This window comes from Marmota monax, unplaced genomic scaffold (assembly GCF_021218885.2).
Source record: "Marmota monax isolate L192 unplaced genomic scaffold, Marmota_monax_Labrador192_F-V1.1 WCK01_AAM20220418_F8-fsc00031, whole genome shotgun sequence".
In the NCBI taxonomy this organism is placed as follows: domain Eukaryota; kingdom Metazoa; phylum Chordata; class Mammalia; order Rodentia; family Sciuridae; genus Marmota; species Marmota monax.
This window is the reverse complement of record NW_026695197.1, coordinates 13,887,916-13,903,336: the sequence shown is the minus strand read 5'-3', so window position 1 is coordinate 13,903,336 and position 15,421 is coordinate 13,887,916. Positions and strand designations below refer to the sequence as shown.

Sequence of the window (15,421 nt, the reverse complement as noted above, 5' to 3'; positions counted from 1 at the left end):
GGACCCTACAAACCTCCAAGATTTATGAAATGATGAAAACAATTACCAATGCTTGTTTCCTATGCCTTAGATGCCTGAGCTTCCATAAGAGTAAATAACATTCAATTACTTACTGAACAAAAGAGACATTTCTTAAACTGACTATTTATTGCTTGGATGTGTGTGTGTGTGTGTGCGCGCACATGTGCAAATGCATATACATTTACAGAGTTTCATGTACTTTATATCACAGTAGAATTGCATATTTTTTATATCTATAAAAATCATTTAATAAAGAATGTTTAATATAGAGATGCTCATTTACTCTGATTTCTTGTATTATCTTCCAAACATTTACAAATGTGTTAAATCATCATTAGCATGTGAATTATTATTATGTCCATTATGCTCTCACTTCTCTAAACAGTTTTGTTTGTAACTTTGCATTTAATACAGCCAGAGCTTTCAGTATTCCCAGTGAGATGTTCTATTAAGTACACTATTCAGAGAAAAATTATTAATCTTAATTTTAGCATGCAACATGGAACTAAACTGTATTAAAACCATCAAGAATTATATATTTTACTAATGATTTGCCCTTTCAGTTAGAGCAGCTTGGAAGGTCTGTCTTTACAGAGCTCAAAGTGTGAATGGCCTGGATGCAGGAGAAACAGCAGCTGTTTCTCCACCGGGAATCCCTCCTGATGCACAAATTGGGAAACCTTCAGGTAAACCTGTATTATCCTAGCATTGCTTTCTCTGTGTCTGACTTGCTTTTACATGTGCTTGATTGTGGGAAAGTGCTTCATCTTCAGTCTTTAAAATATCTTTTTCTATTTCTTGACATGACAATCTTCATATTCAATGGGGCACTGTGTAGAAAAAGCAAGTTTTATGTGGTCCATCAGCTCCCATGATATGCAAAACAAGAAGGTTGGAAACAGTTGCTTTGGTCCACTGATCTGTTCAGCAAGTTTGTCAGGCGAATACAGAGACCAATATCCCTATGCTCTCTGACATTAGAGTTCTGTGGTCAGTTGTGGAAGACTCAAAGAAAAGTGATTCTTCAAAAAAAAAGGAGCTGTCATCTAGTGTGAGAAATATGAGTGAGGTTGTAACTTTGGGGAGGTTCAGCAATGATAACCCAGTTCAGGATGCTGGGTATAAGTAATGTGTAGTTCCTGGCACATCCGTGCAGTATCCAAGACTCTCAGTCAAGCAGAGAATATTTTTGTACAGAGTTTCTCTTTTTTTCATACTCCTCTTTTTTTTCATAGAGGATTCTGATTTGCATTGAGCTGATGGAGATATGCTGTTTATCACAACATAAAGCCTTCTCTCTAGACACTAGTCTTCTGGGAGTTTGACTGATTGTAGATGAAAATCCATATATGCCACATCCAAAGAGGGAATGACGAATTTAGAGATGCTATCAGAAGTCATCACTACTTGGAAAATGTCCCTGTCTTTGCTTGATAGTTTATCTCTTGCTGCTGGCTTTCTCATTCTGGAGCTGGTCCAAGCAATCACACTTTCAATAGCACACTTCATGGCTGGCTGAGATGCTGTCAACAACATGATTTTGACCAGTAGGTAGGTTGTAAGTTTCCAGGTTGTGAGCTGATTGAAGTCTCCCTCCTGCAGTAATGGAAGAAAACTCACCTTTATTAAACTGGACAGCTCCCGTTACGTCATGCCTTGGGTCAGACGTCACTGGCATTGTAACAGGAGATAGAGTAGGCTACATTCCATTCAAATTTTCTCTGTGATTCACATGGCTGCACTACCTTAAGTCAGAACAAAATGTTCCATTTAAACATTTTCAACCTTGCCCATCTGAATGCACAATTTAGGAAAGAAAACAGAGTGAAGGTAAAATTATTCAACACATTTATTTTGAAAAGTACCTTTATATGAGTGTATGCTTTAAGTTTGCCACCAAAATATGACAGGATGGTTCAAAATGGTTCAGTAATGTGCCACACATAATGAAAATATTTAGATATGATTGGATAACACCGTAGGGGATTTTGTATAAATCACAACATATTTTTACTGATGATATTTGTACTTCATTTATGTTTAAAGTAAAGCTGTTTATATTTGCAAAAATATATTGAAAATCCAAAAGATATTTGCAAAGGAGTGGAGAAAAGATACTTTTAAATGGGTAGGGAACAAATTATTCATGCATCTCTGATGCTTGATAACACATGAATCTGTCACTTTATATTAAGCCCCTCATGGTGACCCAGTACTGTGTTGGTTCACTTGGAAGAATTAAAAGACACAGCACCTGACCTTAGGGAACTTACACTGTAGACAAACATTCTTCTTTTCTTCTTCTTCTTCTTTTTTTTTTTAACATCAGAGGGTAAAGTGCCACTGTCGTAACAAGGTTTAGAGGGAGGCACAATAGCGTAAAAACCCAATCATCACACTTAAGAACCAAAGGATCTAGACATATATTCTTGAAAAACAGGCAATGAGACAAAAGCAGTAGTAATTCAATTCTGAGCTATGCATCAATCAGATAATATGTGTAGTTGTTAGAAGTATAGGCTGTAGTATTTAGGGACACTAAATAAGGTAGAAAGTAGGATCACCTTTAGAGGAAAAAAGGAAGAAGGCATTGAGCACAGCATGGGAGCCGGATCCAGCACTGTGGCATCTTCCAGCAAGCATGCTGGAGAGACAGGGAGAAGTAGTGTCGGGGTGGAAATACACACATGGTGGCCTCGACAGATCAAAAGAGAAGTATAAAATGCACATGCTTTTCAATTCAGAGAGAGCTCTGCACTGAGATTGAAACTGCAGGCACTGATTAGGTCAAAGAGTCTTTTCTCTCTTTCCATAAATTGGTGAATCTTGCACTCTAGTTACAATTGAAGCTTCCTTTTAAGAACTCGTTGCTATTTTGCACTTCCCAAGATGCTTGATGTCTCCTGGAATCATCACTAATTATTCACTTCTCACTTGCTGTATTCAACTGTCCTGGGCCCTGATGCTCTGTCAGTTTACCCGGTTTCCAGAGAAGTGAAAATTCTCTTGGAGCACTTGAAAATGTAATTCAGACCCTGTGATTGTGTCTGTGGAACTCTCTACTCTGACAAGAAAACCTGGGCTAAGAAGACCTCTTTTGCTTTTCATTTACTTGTATGTTAATGAAATAAAACTAAATTTTTGTAGCAGAGCCCTATGATTTGTATCCACTTGTGTCCCAGGAAGATTTGGTATATCATTCATCTGCTCACTCTTGGAGGCAGCTGATGGAATTGGGAAACTTTCTCTAGAGGTTGCTGCTGCACTTACTGGTGAAAAGGCAGCCATATTGCTATGGAAATCTCACTGGCTATTGAGACAGAAGACCCCATTGGATTCATGATCTTCTTATGCCTGATGGCAACTTCTTTAGGTTCTGAGTTTATCTGAGACCTAACTTCTGATATAAACACTAAATAAAACAATTTTCATAAAATATATTATAATAATAAAAGTCTAAATATTCACTTATTAATAAATAAACCCATCTGTTCAGGCAAATACACATTGAAATGTCCCCTGATTAGCACTGGGGATACTGCAGTAAAAAAGGATAAATATATATCTCAATCAGTGGAATTTACAACGTAGTAAACTGAGGATTTGGAGGTTTAAAAAAATGTCATCAAAATAGAAAGAAGGGGGATAAACATGAAGGATTATAGGCCAGAAAGCATAGAAGTAGACTACCTACTATGCAGACTGATTTTTTCCTATGGGCAGGAAAGCAGCAGGATGTGAATTTTCTGTTGATGATCTTGTGTCTCCTTTTCTATAAGGTCCTATTCATGCCTCATAGAACTGTTAAAATCCTTGCGCTATTTATCCATTGCAATTTCCCAGGCTGGATAGACATACTGCTCTTAGAAACTCCATTTGTTGGTCTGCCATAAAGGAAATCTTTTGGGGCTGTTGAATGGGAACAATGAACTGCAGAGATCAAGAGGAAACCAGACAGAAACAATGAAGACCAAAAAGAGAAAAGGAAGAAAAAAAATGGCTTTGAAAAGAAAATAATAATTAAAATCCTAATATTCATGGTTACTTCCCTGTAATTAAAAGCTTACATAAATATGTATATTCTTTAACTCTGTATTTTGTTTCAGTACCACAAAACAGTACTTGTTCCTATATAGTTTATATAGTTATAAATATAATTGTCTTAAACATAAATTGATTTGCATTAAATTAAGCAATAAACTAGCACTCAAAATATGAGAGTGGTTTATTTTGTGAGGCTAGCTCACAGAATGGAAAGGCAAAATTATACTCAGGATCAGGAGATTAAAGCAGAAAATGCAAGGTGATCATGGCTCTCTCTTTTTGACAGGTGGTCTTTGCTTTTTTCTGCATCTCTGTTGTAGTCAACTGTCTCTACATAGCAGATCTTTGTGGCAATTTGGATTCTAGGACATAGATACTTAAACAGAGTTGAGATGCAAAATATTTATCAAGACCCGCCCATAAAAGAAAGCCAGAGGAAACAGAATTGGGCCAGGGAAAGAAGTTGAATTGTGACACATACTTGACAAGGTGTCAATCAACGTAAGAGACAGCTCTGGAGTAAGTTTATACATCAGGATTGTCCCTATCAGGGTGAGACCCTTATGTATACCTTCCTCGCTCAGGATCAATATTTGAGTGGAAAGGGCATGATTTTAGATAACTGTGGCTATTCCTTCAAGGGTCTAAGGACAGTTCTGAAATGCTGACAGGAGGCTGTGGGCTGACTATACTCCCCACAGCTGGCAGCAATTCTTACCTCAAAAGGCAATGTGGGTGTTGCATCTCCACGTCCCCCACACTCTCTGGCTTTCCATCTTTGTAGCAAGATGGACATTCCCTGGATAATGGCTTTCATTCTCATCCTGTTTAATAACAAAACTGCAAGTGTTAAAAGACAAATATGGTCCTTTACCATTTGCATACCATTTGTCTAGGCAGTGAGAAACTAAGCACCCAGAGCACCATCATGATATGAAATCTATTCTCAGGAAGTCCTGGCAAAATTCTTGATTGGTAGAAAAAAGAGAATTTAGATAAAATTAGGATTTTTTTTCAATTTTACGTTGAACAGAAAGGATTCCAGTAAGAAAGGGCAATTAAATCAACGTGTTGAAATTCTCCTAGAAAACTTAAAGGGGAAAGAGATGATGCTTTATTTAAAACAAAACCATGTACATGAGTTAGTGGTGGCACATTCATTTTCTGCCTTTGCTATTAGTTAGGTATGTGACATTGTTCAAGGCCCTTAGTTTCTCTGGGCTCAATTCAAATTTATCAAACTAGGGGGAGGGATGAGATGTCACTTACAATGTAATAGTTTGTGAAATCTATAATACTGTAGATGATATACTTGGTGTTTTATTATTTCTTACAGAAAGCTAAATGAATGGTCTGAAGATTACTTATTGTGTTTTTTCTTCTAATTTAGGACTTTTTCTGATCATAAACATGATAACTCATGTGATCAATGAACTATAAAGAAAATAAAAAGTAAAAAAAAACATTGAGAGTCAAGTTGAAATAAGTCTCTTACAGTGGGTATGGGTCACTACAGTAGAAAATTTTTTGAAAGTTTGTTTTATCATAGAAAACTTGAATTTAAATTTATGTTCTACTGATTAGCTCAGTGACTATGCATAAGCCACTCAAACCCTATGAACCATTTCTCTTAGCTTTTGCATGAGGTTTGAATACTCAGCTTTTGCATGATATTTGAATACTATCTAACATATATCTGGAAGGAATGCTGTAAAATTATGATTAAATTACATCGAAAAAGGAGCCTTTTAGCTGTAAAGATATATACACACTTGAGTCATTGGGGTTTACTTCTTTCAGTCTTTGATAGACAATGGGTTTGGTATTTTAAGGAATTTTAAACCATTAGCAGCTCAGAGTGGATGAATTTTTTAAACTTTTCACAATGGCATGGAACCCAGAATATCTTGAGGGAGTGAACAATTGAGCAAAAGGTAGGAATGATAGAAACACGTAGAGATAATAGAAGACAGAGGTAAGGGGGCAATGATAAACTTCTTTCAATTTTTCTGAGATTTCCCCCTTACTGGACATATCATCTCTGTCTTAAGTCCATCATTTCTACTTTCTGATAGATTTTTTTCCCTCTTTGAAATAAAGTTCAAAACATGAGAGAAATGGAGTAAAATTGAGCTCTAAAAGAAATTAAGTGAGCCATGAAACAAAGCCCTCTTCAAACTATAAACTGCATTGAAGCCAGCCCTTTCAATTAGAGCTCATCCCAAAGCATCCGTGGTATTTTCTTCATTTTCTAAGTCATCAAAATTTTTCATGGGGCAGACATAAACTCAGTAGTGGATTAATAGTTCTGTGATTAATGGAAGAGTTGTAAAATCCTGATTTTTAAATCATTGCAGCTTATAAATAGGAAATTGTACATTAACTGTAAATGGCGATAATGTTTATAGTCTTCTCACCTCTTCCTCAACCTGTGGTGACCTGTTTTGTTTCATGATAGGAAAATTGTATGCAGATAAAATTGGTGCAAATAAATATAATGTGAGCTTTCTCTTTAAAGGAAATGCTTTATTACTCAAAGATTAATTTTGTGTTATAAGGAAATAGTGTGTAATTTAAGTGGTTCTGGATAGTCATCTTTTGCAATTTTTCAGAAAAGAAGTATATCTCAGTTCTTACTGATATACAATCAATTAAAGCACATAAGAATAATTGCAATTATCTGGTTCAATCTCTCATTTTTCCCAAGGATAGATCTTAAACTATGAAAGCTGGTGTCACCTGCCCAAACCTCACAGCTCTTTATTAGCAGTGCCTATGCAGAGTTCAAGATGCTGATACCAAGATGTGTGCAAAGATACACACCCTTGTCCCCCATGCACTCAGCAGAAGGAACCCTTTTCGAATGGTGCTTGACACATCCACATTTTTTTCTTGTGCCCACTATAGAGCATCTTCTGGATTTCCACGGTTTATGCCAATGTGCTCAATAGTTCAGGATGATATGTGGTATGTTAATCAATTTTTCATTACTAAAACAAAAATCTGACAAACAAATCAACTTGTAAAAATAAATGATTCATTTTGATTCACAGTTTCAGAGGTTTCAGTTCACAATTGATTGGGTTGGCTCCATAGCTTTCTGACCTATGGCAAGACAGAATATCATGGCATAGAATGCATGGCAACAGAAAAAGGCCACTCAGCTAATAGGTGGGAAGTGAAAAAGAGAAAGAGGAAAAGACCAGAGTCCCATAATGCCCTTCAAAGATATGACTGGATGACCTAAAATCTCCCAGTAGACCCAACCTCGTCAAAGCTCTACCATTTCTCAATAGTGCCAAAATAAGAACTCAGCCTGAAACACATGTACCTCTGGAGGACACTTGAGATCCCAATTGTGGCATATAGGTACGTGTTACTCAAGGAAACATGTTAATTATAATAGCAGGTACAAAGCATGATAATTAAAATAGGTCTTAGAAGTCACTTATAACCCTGAATTCCATGTGTGACTACTTAAAATGAAATGATCATACAATCCGTGATAAAATACCTACAGAGAAGGAAACGTACTGCTCTATCTCCCATTATAAGGCCGTTGAAAAGGTGATTATTCATATATTCAAAACCATAATATCCTGACTCGAATTTGAGGTAGAGATTTTTTCTCTTAACAAATTTTTCTTTCCAGGCAAACATAAAATATTAAGCTGTGAGTTGGGGCATCACTATATCTACTAAAACTCTTTCATCTTAAAATTGATTAGGTTACTCATTCCTTTCAGAAACATTTGGGAATGTAAAAATATATTGTGCCAGGGAACAGAAAAATAAATGTATAAAATCATACTAGTATAAAGAATTCAGAGTCCAGTGTAATGAAAATATAGATAACCAAATTCTTTCCATTCTTATTTAGCTACATTCTTATTTAGCTATTGTTATTGACAACAATAACAATCTAGGAATATAAGTAATTTAGGAAATGTGCCTAGAAAATGGGGAGAGGTACAGGTTTCTAGGAATCTTGATAATTGTTGTACTTGTGAAATTAGCTCAAGCACCAAGATACAAATTATATTAAAGACCAGTTCTACTTGAAAGTTTTTTAAATGAAGAAAGGGGATCTCAAAAAAGTGACTTTCCAAAGTTCTGTAGTTTTTCCGGGGTAGAATTGAAGGGGTGTTTTGCTGAGAAATTGACATCTACATACCCATGAAGGACAGAGAGGGTATTCAATCAGCAGCAAGGGGTGGAAGGGCATTTTAGACAGAGGGAACAGCCATCATGAGGTTTGGAGGCAAGTCTCTGTAGAGATTATCATGGTTGCTCCAAGCAATTAATCATGTTGAAAGACAGCATTATGGAAAAAAAAAAAATTTAAACAGGGAAAAAATCACATTGGAGAAATGGCTACAAACAAAAAAAATTTCAGTGTGTCTTCTCTTGCCTAGTTCCAGTGTTTCCCAATTTCTATTTTTAGAAAATTCCTCCCTCCAACTCACCTCTTTCATTAGCTACCATTAGAATTATAGAAAAGAAGTAGATATAAGGGTTCATTATTCATTGTTTTGTTTTAATGAATGTTCAGATTTGCATCCGTTTTCCTCATTTGTATTATGTAAAGAGCAGAGAAGTAGATTTTTTGTTATCATTTTATTAATTTTCTTGTCTTGCAGCAAAGAAGCAGGGCCAAGGTAGTGCAGAAAATTCATATCGCTCCACTCTGCCTTTCAATTTGCTTTCCCTTGGATTTTTTCCCATCTACTCTTTTTCACTGACATGGCAGAACTAGTATTCACTTCACGTCGCCACCATTTCTGCAGCGTCTCTGTATGTCTGCTTGCTCTGAGGCTGTAAGGATGAGCCTCAGAGGCAAGAATCCAAGAAGACAGTCCTGGGTGGGTGACCCCCATGAGCTTCTTGGGCGTGCGTGTGGGGCTGATGTTTGATAGAAAGTAAATAAATGCTACCCTCTGCTGTTTTTCATCAGTAAATATGAGAGTGCGCTCAGGAGAAATAAAGGTGAAATTCTGTCTGTTTAAAAACAAAATAGCTATGTGAAGCCTTAAAAGCCTGTAATTTACCCAGGAGCTGAAACATATGCACTCTCAAAATAACCAAAACAAAGAAATAATCTATTTAAAAGCCATGGGTATTACAGTCTCTTAGCTCTAAATTATAGCTTCCATTAAAGTGGGAAGAAACCACTTGGATGTGTTCTATAGATAAACAAGAAATGTGTGTTTTTGAGTTACCTGGAAGCTTTGAGGTGCTTATGGCCCAGAATTCATCACGAGGAAGAGCAAGATCTCTCAGAAAACAGGGGTGCCTCTTTCTAAGCAAACAATAACATAGCCAGCCTCAGAGAAGGACGTGAGTTGCAGACAGGATCAGACAGAACATGAACCAATTTTCATCATGGCAGGATGGGAGATTTTCAAGTGACATTTTGAAAAAATGAAATTTGGAAACTCAGATGTCTAACGTGGTGGTGGAAATGTCTGTGTGGGCCATTGCTTCTTTCTCTTCTGAAGCCACAGGCCTTGTTGTAACACACACATACACACACACACACACATACATACACACACCACACAGGATAACATAGGCATGGTTTTCAGACAAGAAATTCTGGAGATACCTCTTTCCTTGCTTCTAAAATTGAACGTTCTTAGTTATGTCTGTCTTCTTTGGGACATGCTAAAATAACTCTCAATGACACTTGGATACCAGGGTTTGTTTATTAATTTATTTATTGTTTAAGTCAATATCTCACCATGTGCCATGATTCTCACGCTACAAGATCTATAGGCCAAAAGAGGAGACAGATGCAAACAGAAGCACTGAATAGAAGTTGCAGATGCTTAATGAGATTTTATCCCAGAAACTATGAACCCAGAGGTGAAAAGGAGCTCTCCAGGAAGCTCTCCTTTGGCATTTGGCTTCTCAGCCTCCCTGCTTTTCCTGGCCTTCTGCCCTGAGCTGCAGGCACTCCCTTTCCTCACCAGATTCTTGCTGCCTCTTGCTGCCAAGAGCCCCAGGCTCACCAGACTCTCAAAAGCTCTCATCTATTCACATGCAGAGATAAATATGGAGAAGGGCAGGGATAGATAAGTTAGAATCTGGAATGGTAATTTCAGGCATAGTCCAGCAGTACAAAGTGTTCTGTCCAGGGGGGTTGATGAGAGGAGGCTGCAGGCCTCCAGCAGGCCTCGAGCAGAGCATTGTCTAAGACCATTTAACAACCCCTGCCAATGGGTGGAGGTGGAACCAGATGCACAGACCCTGTGGCTATTTCTGCTTTGGGGCTAGCACATTAGGACTCTGCCACCCTCAGATGGCCATGCAACGCTCTGATCCTTGCCATGTTCCCCTTTCCTGAAGGATTTAGTCAGTGTACAGAAAACAGCTCACACACACTCAAGATTATATCATATATATTGTCACCTGCCATTTACTGGTACATTTCTCATCCACAGTTTCTGTCTCTCCTTGTTGAGAGTCTTGGTGTCAAATGGATTTGTGTGTGTGTGTGTGTGCCTTCAGTGATCCCATAGCTGCTGTTGCTTTCTGCAGATTCTATATTGATTGGATGTTTTCGCATTAGGACTTTTTTTTTTTTAGTTAAGGTATACGAAAGAGGTACAAGAAATGACCTCAACCTGTTAAGATATGAAAATTATAATTTGCAAACCAAAACATGGGGACTAGCAAACAAATTTCTCTCAAAAAGAGATGTATTTATATAAAAACTCTTAAGCAATTATAAAAAAATAAATAAATTCACCACTAAATACCCATACATTTACATTATATGATGATTTTTAAAATGGATATTTAACCAATTGTATGGGTTGCTATACTTTTAGCACAGCTATTAAAAACTCAGGCTGCATAGCACACAATAAGTATGTTTTAAGATAAGTTAATTATTTCAATTCTAGTTATCATAAAATTGGAAATCTCGAGGCATTTCTATGGTACATGTGGAGAATGGGTAAGGGTATTTGAAATTGGCATAAATTCAAAAGCTGTTTTGCCCTCAGGTTCTCTACCTTAGGAGGTAAGCAGAGCTGTAACAATTTCAGCAGTAAATTGTTCCATATTATTGTTCTGCTTTCTTTTAAATGTGAGGTTAACTTACCTCAGGTTAACAAACAAAATTGTTTTGTGTTCCTGCTGGTACCAAACTATCTCTTTAGACACATGTTGGCTCAATTAAATGGCAACAACAAAACATTTTGAAAAGCTAATCAGAGTAGCTTTGTTTCATTCAGGATTTCGTACTGGTTTATATGGTCTTTAATACTTCATAGGTGACTTTTGACATCCAATTATTTTGGTCAACAGTGAGGCTGAATAGGGTCGGGAAAGGGAGAGCTGCATGTATAATTTCACAACGTAGAAGTTCCCAGGACTTATTAGAATTATTGGGATCATATTTGTGGCTCCCTTGGAGATTTGCTGGCATTTGGACTCAGTTCTTCCCCACACCCTCGCTTCTCCAGCCCTACTTAACCTTCTTCCTGGGGCCATCCATTTTTTGTACAATAGCGAGGAGAAAGCCACACTAGATAACTTCTTAGGATATTCCTCAGTCCTCCTTCCTAAATTTGAAAAAAAAATTTTTTTTTTCAGTACTAGGGATTGAACCCAGAAATGTTCTACCACTGAGCTACATCCCAATTCCTTTTTGCTTTTTATTTTGAGTCAGGATCTTGCTAACTTTCTCAGGCCAGGCTCAAACTTGCAATCTTCCTGTCTCAGCTTCCCACGTTGTTGGAATTATAGGGATTACAGGCATGCACACGCAAGGTGCTTGAGATTTATTATTTGGGGTGTATGTATTTTCAGACATGTAGGAGGGGTTTCTTTAAATTCTAACAAATTCTCCAAAATAAAAGTTAAAAATAAAAAAGTCAATAAAAGTCAATAAAAGTTAAAAATCACTTTGTTACATGTTTTGTGTTTGTTTTTTGATCATTTAAATAAAACTCATTCTTCATAAAATTGAATGTAAAAGGCACAACCGATAAAATAAAAGTATCAAGGAATTAGACTTCAAGAAAACTGAAATTATTTTTCTTTAAAAGACATTTGTTGGGCTGGGGTTATAGCTCTGCATTAGAGCACTTTCCTCGCACTTGTGAGGTACTAGGTTCGATCCTCAGCACCACACAAAAAATAAATAAAATAAATAAATAAATAAAGATATTGTGTCCATCTTTTAAAAAAAGGCATTTGTGAAAATAAAAATTGCAGCCATACACTTGGAGAAAGTATTTTCTAAATGTATATGTGAAAAGGACTCTATTGAATAATATATAAATCAATAGTATGTAAACAAATAATCCTGTTATAATGGTGGCAGGATTTTTACATAGAATCACAGTAAACACAAGTGATAAGTATGCACATGAGAAGATGCTCAATATTATTGGTTATTTGTGAGATACAAATTAAAACAACAATGAGATTTATTACTTTTACACTAAGATGTGAAAATAAGAGACACTGATGATATTAAGTATTGGGAAAAATGTGGAGCAATTGGAGTATTCTATACTGTTGGTGGGAATGTAAAACGGTCCAACCACTTTAGAACATTTTTACCTATAATCTGACTCTACCTTTTTATCTCTAGCTATTTGCCTAAGACATATGAAAGTACATATCCAAAGACTTGATAAGAATATTCATGGCAGTCCTATTTGTCATAACCCTAAAACTGGAAGCAACCCAAGTGCTCATCAACAGGTGAATGAATAAACAAATTGTGCCATAGCTCAATAGTGAAATACCAATCAACAATAACAGTGAGCAAAACAATGGTACTTGCCTGGATTATCTGGATAAGGCTAGTACTGGCTCACAAGACTGGATGGTGTGCATTTCTTTCCAACTGGAAGTTGAAAGATGCTGCATTGGTAACTTGAAATCATCCATAGTGGGAACATGTACACCAGTAGAATAGGTAAATGCTACAGATTAGTCTTCATCACTGTCACAGAGATCTGGTTGTTAAATGTACATTAGCATCCTGCTTAATATATGTACAAACATGAATTAATCTAAGAATCATGACGAAAGAAATCAAAGCAAGTCTGATTCTATTTATATGAAATCTATAAAATGCAAACTGATCTATGGTTAGAAAAAGAAATTTGTTCCGTTTCTGGGAACAAAGGGAGTAATGGATCACACATAGCCATGAGAAAACTTTTGAATTCAATGGATATGTTCGTTATTTTAATTGTTGATAGAGGTTTTATAGATAACATATATACCAAAATTCATGAAAATTCAGGAGGTTATGCACCTATTGAATGCTAATTATATGTCAATAGGGAAAACCTATTGGAGAATCAAATAATCAACTTCCTCTTGCCAAAATTCTATCTCATCATCCTCAGCAGCATTTTTTGTGAACTATACTTTCTTGTGGAATTTCTGTAATCTGATCTTTTCATATTTTCCCCTTATCCATACTAATAAACTTTAATTTTCTGTGCAAACTTGCTTCCTTACAGAAGTTAAAAGTCATTCTTCCTGTGCATTAAAAATAAAATAAATAAATAAAAGATTGCCGAAATCTAAAATAAAAGACATTCTTCCTGCTCAGTGCCTTCCTATACTTGACGGGCTGCTTGCTCTCTCTGTACTGTACCTTACTTTAACCAGCCTTGCATCATTTACTACTTTAATTCATTTTATGAGAAACATGATATTACAAGAAGAATCATCAGAAATCATAGTGAATGGTTTTGTCTAAAAAGAATTTGGATTTGTATCTCTATCAAAGGGATTAGAAAATCAAAGGGGATCATTCTCCAGATGTTACTCTTGAAGAAAACAACAAATGGTCTCCCATGACTGAATTCTCCAGAACAAAGTAATGTTTTCTGCTTGGGAAGATTAGAGGAATTCTTTTGAGAAACAACTGGGTATTCCCAAATTTGGAAACATTGTACATTGTCATGGGAACATGTCAACATTAAGAAATGAATATGCAGGCCATCCTTAAATTTTGCTCCTAAATTTTTACACATATACCAATATTTTATATTATTTTAAACCTCTATATAATTAATGATACACAAAAGTTTCTTTAAGGAAGAAATCCTCATGAAGCTTATGAATAATCTGAAGACAGAAAAAAACAAGACATCTAGAAAAGATGGATTGAGGACAAGAAATGGGATTTCTGAGAAGTTAAGAAAGATTCCCATCATTCACGCCTGATTTCTCACATTCAAGAGGAGGTATGGAGTAAAAAAAATATACTGCTAAAATAAAATGCCTGGCTATTTCTTACCACCCAGACTCTTGATTTTCTGGCCAATGAATTCATCCCTGAAAACCCCAGTGTTTCTAAACTATCGAGCAGCCCCAGAAAGTTGAAAATGTTCACTCTGAACCTAACAATTTCATTTTGTTGCTGTAGCTATTTCATGGCATCACTTTAAAAAAAATTGTATGGACTTTTCACAATTAATCTGTTATGAAATGATGGGGGATCAGATTCCCAGAGAAAATATCAAAAATATTCACTTCTCCAATGATGTCATTTAATACATGAAACCTTACTAAAATCAATGTTTAATTTTTTCTTCTGAGGACATTTAATTTTCTTTTCAAATAGTTTGACCAAGGCCAGGGCAAGTAAATTGATGGGTGGTGAGAATGGGTGAAGTCAGACAGCTAAAATATTTATTGGATGGTGTCCACTCTGCCTTAGGTCACATCTCTCTGAAGTTCACTCCTATGCCAAACCATCTTTTAAAGTTATTGGGAAAAGTCTAAATCTAAAGTAACTCTGCCATGATATCCTGATATAAGTGGTCACAAACATAGTTTCTCTGTTTATTATCGAGTGTAATTATTTTTTCCTGTGTTGCCCTCAGTGGAGAGTAATGTGCACAGGGAGAAGAGCTCTTACAAGTGGAAAAAGGGATCACTAACTGGGATTATTGAGTATTGGAAACACAATGGTTTCCATTTGTCCTGAAGCCCAGAGACAAATAAAATGTGCAGTTGGTTCCTGAAAAAGACAATGCCAATCTATGATGTTTGTTACAGTTAGCAATAAGGGAGGCTGGCTCAGAGTTTACAATTCAGGAAAAGTTTTTCATAGGAAATATTGTGTATGTGCTGACTCTTGAAAAATGATCACAGTTGTTTTCATGTAAAGCAATAACATTGGTCTAGGTGGATGGAATGAAATCACCGAAACTCTGAAGCATGAAATAAAAATATAAATTCTGTTTTATATTATTTAGATGTAAAGTGCATGCTCCGGTGTGACAGGGAAAATAAGTTGTGTCCTGTGTTTAGAGTTCTGCTTACCCTGATAAGAGCTTGCAGAAGGCCTTAAAGTTGGGCAGAAGTATGG

The 15,421-nt window shown here is 36.2% G+C and overlaps 1 pseudogene; it reads right to left on the bottom strand.

Moving 5' to 3' along the window:
- Window positions 1-2,344: 2,344 nt before the first annotated feature.
- Window positions 2,345-2,436, bottom strand: LOC124082025 (small nucleolar RNA U13; annotated as a pseudogene).
- Between the last annotated feature and the right edge of the window lie 12,985 nt (window positions 2,437-15,421).